The following is a 10,044-nucleotide window of genomic DNA, read 5'->3' as shown; positions in this document are numbered from 1 at the left end:
GATCTCGCTCAAAAATCCTTACACATGTCACAGGCACAAGTGCCAGAAAGGTGACGCTGGGTACAGGTGCTATCCCAATTTCGTTTGCCCCAATAAATCTTCGCAAGCTGAGTTTCATGTCCAATGAAGGAGATGACATGTCACGGGCACAAGTGCCAGAAAGGTGACGCTGGGCACAGGTGCTATCCCGATTTCGATTTCACTTGCCTCAACAAGTCTTCGCAAGCGGAGTTTAGTGTCCAATGTAGGAAAGGTACGCATAAGTGAGCTGGCTACAGTCCTGGCAGAGGCCTTGGATTTAGGTCTCACTTGGCTTGCCGGGTCTTCTCACGCACAGCATGTATGTATTTCTATGTTTGTCAGCTGAGAGCATTTCTCCAGTTATATCATTATGGTAGAAGTGAATAAGGTTGCTAAGTTGGATGGGCAACCCAGTCTTTTTGAGGATGATTCATAAAACTTATCAGTTGACTGTGTCAAAACTTTCCTCAAATCAATGAAGACAAAAGAACAGGTTCAAATTCTACTTTAGGCATTTCTCTGTATTTGCCTCACAATGAAAGTCATATTTAGTATGAATCTGCATTCTGATCAGAGAATTAAAGAGAATTTGAGACGAGCCTATGGATAATGATGTGATCCTGGATCTTACTCATAATGGGAAACAAAGAGATGTCATATTAGTTGCCAGTCTGATCAAAAGCCTTTGTTTTTATAGAAGGCTACTATAGTTGGATGATATTTCTTTCTCTTCACAAGTACTGACTAGAAAATCGTAGAATGCCTCCTACAACACCTAATCTAAAGCTAGTACAAATATTTAGGAATGCTATTCCTGCAAGATATCTTGCCACAGCTCATCTGCTTGATCACTTTACTGGCTTTCAGCTAAAGTATGGAGTGTCAATGAAGTGCCCAAGTTCTGGTTTCTGGGAATTTGGTCAAGAGCTGATTTGTCAACAGTGAAGGGGTGGTTTAGGAGCAGATCAAAATGCTCTCTCTTTCCCCGGATTGCTGGCCTCATTATCTTTAATTAGCAAGGATCCACCCAGAGAAGTGGTACTTGACTCTGCTGACCAAAGGCAGCAGTGTAAAGCTGAGCTGCATTTTTTTTTACCAATCTCTTCCTCTCCCAACTACATGGGTTTCTTCAACTACCACCAGGATAGGCTTTGTTTGATCTTTGTTGCCTTGAAGTACCCACGAAAACTCTCAAAAAACTTATTATAGAAGAACTATCGAATGATGACTCTACACTCATGGCACACCAAGGATACAATTATAGACAGATTCTTGGTCGCATCAAAGTTGTTGGGCCAGAGAAGAATGGAATCCTCTTGCGGCCAGCAGTACTCCACAATAGCGGACAGCTGCAAGACATCAGCAGCTTCAGATATCTGGGGAATATCATCTCAAACAATGAAGAACTCAACAAAGAAGTTACATTGAGGATCAAGAAAGCTAGCCAGGTACTTGGAAGTATCTGCATTAAAGTACTGCAGTACAAGAACCTTCTCTACCTAACTGAAAATAATGCTGTTGTGCTCTCTGCAATTTTGTATGGCTGTGAGACATGGATGTTATATCACCAACACATAAAGTGACTTGTGTTACGTATTTCACAACAGTTTTCTATGATCGATCATGCAAATTCACTAGCAAAGCTGTCTTACCAACCTCACTGTCCTAGACAGAGCGAACTCCAGATGTACTGGAGAGGATTCTCAAAGTTTAGCTCAGATAGACAAGCTCACATGTTCTGTATGGACAACTCTTGGGGTCTACGACAACTATTATACAGTGCACTAGAGCAGAGCAGTTGTGTCCAGGGTAACCTAAAGAAGAGGTACTAGAACAACTATCAGTTCAACCTGAAGTTCATAAAAAATGCCAGCCATATGAACTTGTGACCATAGTTGTGAACTAAGTAGTGCTGCTGATGCTCTAAGCAACTTTTGAGCCAAGAAGTCTTGAGCTGGTACAGGTGTCTGATAACATCAAATTTTGTTAAATCAATGAAAAACTGGAATACAGAGTTAAATTCATGTGGAAAATTTTTGGTGAGGGTTAACATAGAGAGGCATATTTCAAGGAGATAGCCTATCACCATTACTGTTTGTGATTTATATGATATTACTCACACAGATACTACGGAAAGTGACATCGGGGTACACCTTGAAAAGTGGAGGAAAATTAAATCATCTATTATGACTTAAAGATCTTTAGAAAGATCAAACATGAAACAAATGGCCTAGTTTCAACAGTGCAGATATTCAGTAAGGATATTGGAATGGAAATTGGGATTAAAATGTGTTGTATGCTTATAATACAAAGTGGCAAAGTAGTGTTGTCTGATGGTGAGAAAATCAAGGATATTGAGACTAATGGATATAAATATCTGGGGATTTTGGCATACTACAAAATCAAAGAAAATGAAATGAAGGAGAGCTTTAGGTGAGAATATTTCAGAGGAACCAAATTAATTATGAGAAGTAAGCTCAAGATCAGGGCAATGAACACATGGGCTGTTTCGTTAATGCAATATGGCACAGGTATTGTTAGGTGGACAAAGAATGAGCTTGAAGAAACGGACGGAAAAACTAGGAATTGTGGTGACAATTAACAAGGAACTACACCCCAAAAGCAATACTGACAGAATGCATGTGCCTAGGAACAGGGGAGAAAAAGGCCTCATAGGATGCAAGAGCTGTTTTGTCAACAAGAAGAAAAGTCTAGGATGGTGCATCAAACAACAGAGTGAATCCTTGCTTGCTGCTGTTAGAATTAACAACACAATACCTACCAAAAATTTGATGCACCCACAAACATTTAAGAAACAAGATGAAGAAGAAAGAGTAAATGAAAAAAAAAAGGCATCGGAGGAGGGATACATACCCTGCACACGGATAAATTTTTTCACAAATTATAGTGTGGCTTACATTGCGTTGCTTATCCAAGCTTTTTAATTGAACTGAATTAAGCTTTGTGTTTGACTTAACTTGCTTATCAGGACATTTGTAAGTCTGATTAAAAATTTTTTTTTTTTTTTTAAGTATTATCATTATAGGTATCTATACTCTAGTGAAATTAAGAAATCAACTCATAAATAAACAAAATCCTCAAATCCATCACTGCACACACACATTCACTCACACACCCAGTCGCCTATCTATGTATGTATTTACGTATGTTTGAAGATAATCAAACCAAATTTTCATCATTTCGAGCCACTCACCTAGTGAGTATTTTTTTGCCAAATTTGGTGAAAATCCGACCTACACATGCAGGGTAACAATTGGAAAATTAAATCACTGCATGGGCAATACCTCAGAGAAATCAAAGGAAAAGACAAGATCAACATTTGGAGATAGCTAAGAAAAGATGATCTGAAAGCATGCACTGAGGCATTGATATGCAGCGCTCAAGAAAAAGCCCTGAGAACTAATTACACCAAGTTCCAAATAAATAAGAATAACGAATCACCCTTTTGTAGGATGTGTAACAGCAGAAATGAAACAATCTCACATATTCTGAGTGAGTGTAGCAAGCTGGCCCAAAAGCACTACAAAATGAGGCACGATAATGTGGCTAAGTTTGTCCACTGGAAGTTATGTGAAAAGTACAGCCTGAACAGAGCACAGAACTGATACAAATATGAACCAGAAGGAGTCACTGAGAACAAGGAATATAAGATACTGTAAGATTTTACAATCCAATGTGACTCCGTAATCAATGCTCAGAGACCAGATATTGTTGTGAGATAAAGGAAAAAAGGAAACCAAGATTACAGATATTGCAATACCTGCATAAGTGACAAAGAACTAGAAAAGACGGAAAAATACAGACTACTAAAAGATGAAATTGCAAGAATGTGAACTATGAGGAGAATTTCTGCCATTCCAGTAGTCGTAGGGGCACTCAGGACACTAACAACCAAGTTCGAGGAATATGTCAGAGAAATCGGAATTGACACGAGACCAGAGCAAGCCCCAAAAACTGCTCTGCTGGGGACAGCTAGGATTTTGAGATTGGTACTTGGATGTTTAATGTCTCCCACAATAATTAACAACCAAGTATCAAAGCTTATAATGTGCAGAAAGAGACCTTGTAAGACCTCTGACAGCAGGCTGCTATCTGCTCTCACAGAATCTACCAGAACAAACAAGACCGAGCATTCTCAAAAGTAAAACAATAATAATAATAATAATCCTTTCACAAAGCCTGAAATTTTTGGGGAGGGGACTAATTGATTACAACAGGATCAAAGGCAAAATCAACCTTGGTTGAATTTGAACTCAGAACCTGAAGACGGACAAAATGCCACTAAGCACTTTGCCTGGTGTGCTAACGATTCTGCAAGTTCACTACCTTCTAACCACAACAGTAATAATGATAAGGCACTATGCACATCCTATGTGAAGCACTTTCAATACAGTGAAAATAAGAGCACCACAATAAACCACTGTACATACCCAAGGTACACAGAGCTGTGCTCAGTAGTGCAGTGAAAGCACATGACAAAAATAAGACCATTGAATAATAATAATAACGGTCACTCCCATCGATTTTGACATATGAATGTTTGAGGGAGATGATTTAAAGAAAAGAAAAAAGAGAAAACAAATTTTAAAGATAAAAGAACAAAAGAAGCTGCATCTATTTGCAATGGATGTGTAGATGTAATTTGAGTCCAGGCATCGATTTTGCTATTAACACACAATAGGGACATTGATGATTCTCATTTTGCCTGAGATTGGGCAAATATGTCTGTTGATTGCAGGATATAATTCTTTTCTTGTTATGTTTCTTCAACTCAAATTGTTTTGATGCATCTTGGCACATTTTACACCATGCAGATCAATTTAGGCAATGACTTTCTCAAAAGCTGTAGAGATTTTAGCGATTACTTCAACTTTATACCTAAGAACAGGTCTTCCTTTACCGTGATATCCCTCTACTTGTTGGCCACACAAAAGAATTTTTGAAATGTAATCATCTTTCATTCTAACATGTCCTACCCATCTGCACTGAATTCTCAGCAGCATGCTTTGGATACTGGAGATGCCACATTTTTCTAAGATTTTGACAGTTGATATCTTATCTTGCCATTTTATGTTGCAGACATTGCACAGAAGCACAGGTGAAAGGTTTCAATTTTTTTGTATGTCTGTAGTAGGGAATCCCTGCTTCTACCTCGTACAAAAGTGTACTCAAAATACAAAATTTGTATACACTTATTTTAGTTTTCGGACTGACACTGTGTTCATCGCACAAACAATGGAGAAGTTTTCTAAAAGCATTTGTAGCCTTAGATATTCTAACATTGATTTCATCATCAAGAGTTCTCTTAAAGTTTACTATACTTCCCAAATATTTAAATGACCTGACCCATTTTAGTGGCTTGTAGTCAATCATCACATTTGAATCTTGAGTATGTTCTGCCTCAGGCTTTGGTTGGAATAAAACTTCAGTTTTCTTGATACTGATAATCAGTTCAAATGCATGAGCTGCCACAGCAAACCTGTTGACTGTTTCCTGAATTCCAAATGTATGAGAAATCATGCAGAATCTCTTCCTTGGTCTTTTCCTTTGATCTGAAACTTTGCCCTTTCAGGTTTAGTAGGCCTCCTTCTGTCTGAAACTGGAATTTTACATATTCATGGAAATTGTTGAAAGCATGTTGGAGCATAATTAAAAAGGATATGGTAAAAAGTACAGGAGCTAAAACACAGTCCTGTTTGGTTTCAGTGGCAACAGAAATGACTATGAACATTGACTGCTAGATATCACTGTTGACATCATTCCTTTATGCAGGGATACTACTACTCTTATCATTTTATCAGGAAGATCAACTTTTGACAAACTTTTACAGAGTGCCTCACAATTCACTGTATCAAAGGCCTTGGTCAAGTTGACAAAGACCATATACAAGTCAGTATTTTGTTCACATGCTTTTTCATTGAACTTGCATGTCATCTGTGTTTTTCTCAGTCAGAAATCCACATTGGGATTCAGGATATAAGCTGTTTATTGATATATGCTATATATTGATGCGGTTAAGGATAACCTGTACAATAATTTTTAATAATAATAAATATCCTTATGCAGTACCAAACACTGGCTCTCATTTTAACTGAGTGGATGTTATAATGTACATGTTTTGTCTTCATATAAAAGATGGGCTACAGCAAATATTCTGCTCAATACCAAAGATTTGCTTGTCAGTTGTTTGACCATAACCATGTTCCTTAGTGACTGATGATGTGTACAACTCTGATCAAGAGCAGAAGTAGTGGAATAACATCATAGCCATGTGTTAAGAGGAATTCTTTGGGCTTTGAATAATTCACCTCTGGAAACATGGGTGTTTCGTTCACCATCCTTAAACAACCCTTATTTAGGGACCTTTTGAGTGGGATGGGCTACTTGACCCGAAGAAAATTCTAATTGGGCTCCACCTGCAAGGTCATGCGCTGTTTATCGTGATATGATATCACCATGTCGTACACATATGGTTTTGATGCATGTGCTTGATGTACCCTTGTCAGACGGGTAGTCATGATGGGTATATTGGGCTTCGTATATTTGTACCCCAGTGTCACTTTGATGGCATGCGCTGCTCTCTCACTCAATAATAATAATATTTTCAAATTTTGGCACAAGGCCATCAGTTTCGAGGGAGGAGGTGAATCGACCCCAGTATTGAACTGGTATTTCTTTTATCGACCCTGAAAGGAGGAAAAGCAAAGTCGACCACGGCGGCATTTGAACTCAGAACGTAATACCGTTCAACATTTTGTCCGGTGTGCTAACGATAAACACAGCTTAAGTAACATATTTAATTCACATCGAGGGGACGAAAGAGACAACTGACCCTGTTTAGTATTTGAGTTAAGAAACCATAGCGATGGCTAAAAAGACCATATAATAAAATGAAGCAAAAAGAAATAACTGAAAGACACATTTGATCAACTCCAACGCACAGCCTTTTTTCGTAATTGCACGAGATTCGTTTTCCCCAAGAGTATTCCAAATTTTTTACACAACTTATGAAATGCTGCGCAGGCGCAAGTGCAGCAGTAGTGTTGTCGGCCTAACGCAACGGCCCCTTTTCGAGAAGCGTTCAACAGTTGACGTTTTGCAGTCTCTTTCAAGCGGATATAGGACATATTTTGGTAAGCTCTTATGTATTGTCAAGAAATAAAAAAAAAAAAAATACGGAAGGAAATTAGGATAAGAAAGATCTTGTGTTTGGTTCTTAAAAAACAAAACCGGTAGTGAAGGTGGGGTCGGTGTTGTCATGAGTGGCGACTGCTTCAAATCAATCAAATTAATTGCAAATTTTGATATATATATAAATATATAAATATATATATGTTTGCGTGTGAGTGATTGATAATATTTGTTTTGATGAAAAAAGTTATTAAACCAGGTATAATTTTATTTTTCTCAAGGAAGTTCGTTTTCATTTTATTATTACTATTGCTACTACTAATGTATACTGACTGTCGTTTCTCTCACTTTCTCCCCCCCCCCATTCACTCAATCATTCTTTCTCTTTTATTTGATCTCTGTGCTTATAGGTTATTTTATTTCATCTGGGTATTATACATGCGCGTACGCGCGTATGTGAAGCTCCTCAAATTTGACGTCTACTACTATTATACCGTCTGATTATTTTTCTGTTCCGCAATTTTCTCCCCCATTCATTCTCTCTCTCTCTTTTTTCTATTCGCTCTCTCACTCTATATCTGTATATTTCTCTTTTTACTGCTACTCGATCAATCTGTGTTTATGGGTTATATGATCCTGTTGATTTGCTACTATTAGGGAAATAATCTAATTGTTCCAACCAAGATCTGTCCTTGTGCAAAGTAGACTGAGGTTGATCATTTCTAATTTGTAATAGGTAACGAAAAACAACAGTAACTACTAGACAACTGGCAGCTCATCAGTGTAACCTCGACAGCTGAGAAAAATGACACATAAAAACCATTAATCGGCCTTATAGCTTAGAACAATCCAACAGTAGAACTAGTGGTGTTTCTTTGTGGTTACACTGGGAAGTGAAGATACAGAGTGGAAGAGAGAACGGATATTAAGAGTCTGATTGGTGCCAATGTCTTTTAAGGAAACTGCAACTATGAAATCTTTACTGAATGTCAACTCAGGGTGGCATGACAACTAACATAGTGGAACCACTGCTCTAAATAGCCAGGTTGCCATATCTCCATCGAATTTCTCTTTTCATTTTGCCATTTTTGCTTGTTTTGCTATCATTTGTTTAAAATTACCAGTTTTGTTTGTCATAAGAAATTGCAGCGTTATTTGTTGCTGGGGGGGGGGGACTAGATTCCTCTATAATTCTTTCAAATTTACTTCCTGAATCTCATTAATGATAATAACATATGCACATGTATGTGTAAAGTGCTTTTAATTTTTTCAAGTATTTTAAACAGTTATTACATATATTTCAAGAAAAGCGTTTTGAGTGTAATAAGAAAAAGATGCTGTTCACTCATCTAACCTTTCTAAGCTATTTGTTTTCATACTTGGTGTTTTCATCGCGTGTAGTGAAGTATTAAAATATTCTATTTCACTACCTTGGTCAATAATTCTTCAAATTCTTTCCTCAGTGGCAAATAATAATTCCAAAACTTTCTCTTTGTTCAAGAAAGTAACTTCTGATTTGAGTCTAAACGTTCTTTTTTTCTGCTAATTAGGTTGATTATAATTTTTTCTTAGAATATTAAAAAAGAAAGCTTTTGTATTTTTGTTACTTAATAATTGAACCATATTACCTTTATTATTCTGAAAAAGATTTTACTTATTAACTCCTAAACATGTATGTTCAGCTGATGTGTGAGCTTAGATAAAAATTATTGTAACACACACACAAAACAACGTACGGTTATTTTCGCTCCAGCATGGCTACAACACAGGTGCAGTTATGGCCAGTAATTATATTCTTATTATTAGCGCACTGTATTAGTTCAGTTATGAACTGTAGATTCTATTTATATGTTCCTGTATAAAATTTTAGATGTGGCTCGTCAATTTAATATTCAACCGAATTCAAACTGTTTTGTGTTTCTGCATTTGGTTTTCTTATTTTATTGTCTCTAATTTTTTTTAAAGGATGATCTTTGACCATTGGTTCTTTATTGTTATACTCGATCAAACCTAACTGTTGAATGATATTCCTTCAGTTTTTAATATTTGTAAGCAACACGTAAAAAATTAAGGGTGATTATAATTAGCTCACCTTTGTTAATTCTTTCAACATTTTTAGTTGATACAGCATTATATTTGACAGTTGTGTTTAAAGTTTCAACTTGGAAGGCTATCTCGAACAGTGCATCTATTTTGGTTATACATTCATGACCACATACTTCTGCTTTGTATGATGTATTCAAAATTTTTTCCATCCTTTGATATTTCCTTCATATTTCGTATTAAGCACTTGCAGTGAGCACGTACATGTTTATAATCCACACATACGTTTTTCTCGTGTGTTTTCTCCTTCGATTAGCAATATACTCATGTCTATCGTATTATAATTTATATACCTTCTTATGATGATATTGAACGTTTGTCTGTTGGACACCAAAACCCGCTTTAGCCAAGTCATGCACTGTATCCACAGAATACATTTTTCTTTGCACACCTCTAATCATAATAGGCTTCCAATAGAAATAAACACCTTTCTTTTATATAAACAATAATCATACCCTATGACTGGTGTAGCAGCATCATAGTCAACTGCTACAAAGGTAAAGGGGACGCTTTAGATACAAATAATTACAGAGGCATCAAGCTGTTAGATCAGGTTATGAAAGTTACAGAGAGGGTCATAGCCCAACTAATTAGGGAGCGAATCAATTTAGATGAGATGCAGTTTGGGTTCGTGCCAGGTAAAAGCACTACTGATGCCTTATTTCTAGTGAGACAGTTGCAAGAGAAATACCTAGCTAAGGATAAACCTCTGTACCTGGCTTTCGTTGACATGGAGAAAGCCTTTGACAGGGTCCCCCGATCCCTTAT

General features: G+C 37.0%; 1 protein-coding gene across 2 annotated transcripts in view; it reads left to right on the top strand.

The window, feature by feature from the left end:
• The first annotated feature begins 7,032 nt into the window (after nucleotides 1–7,032).
• The window catches only part of LOC128250307 (zinc finger protein 271-like), a 14,714-nt gene continuing 11,702 nt past the window's right edge, over nucleotides 7,033–10,044 (top strand). The window contains exon 1 of one of the 2 annotated variants that reach the window (XM_052975074.1): nucleotides 7,033–7,175. The gene's annotated coding sequence lies outside the window, so the exon portion shown is untranslated. Of the gene's footprint in view, nucleotides 7,176–7,776; nucleotides 8,219–10,044 lie in introns of those variants that run through there. The other variant, XM_052975075.1, reaches the window with a different exon arrangement.

This window comes from Octopus bimaculoides, chromosome 20 (genome assembly GCF_001194135.2).
Source record: "Octopus bimaculoides isolate UCB-OBI-ISO-001 chromosome 20, ASM119413v2, whole genome shotgun sequence".
Lineage (NCBI taxonomy): Eukaryota > Metazoa > Mollusca > Cephalopoda > Octopoda > Octopodidae > Octopus > Octopus bimaculoides.
The sequence above is the reverse complement of the archived record's forward strand: the minus strand, read 5'-3'. Positions and strand labels throughout refer to the sequence as shown.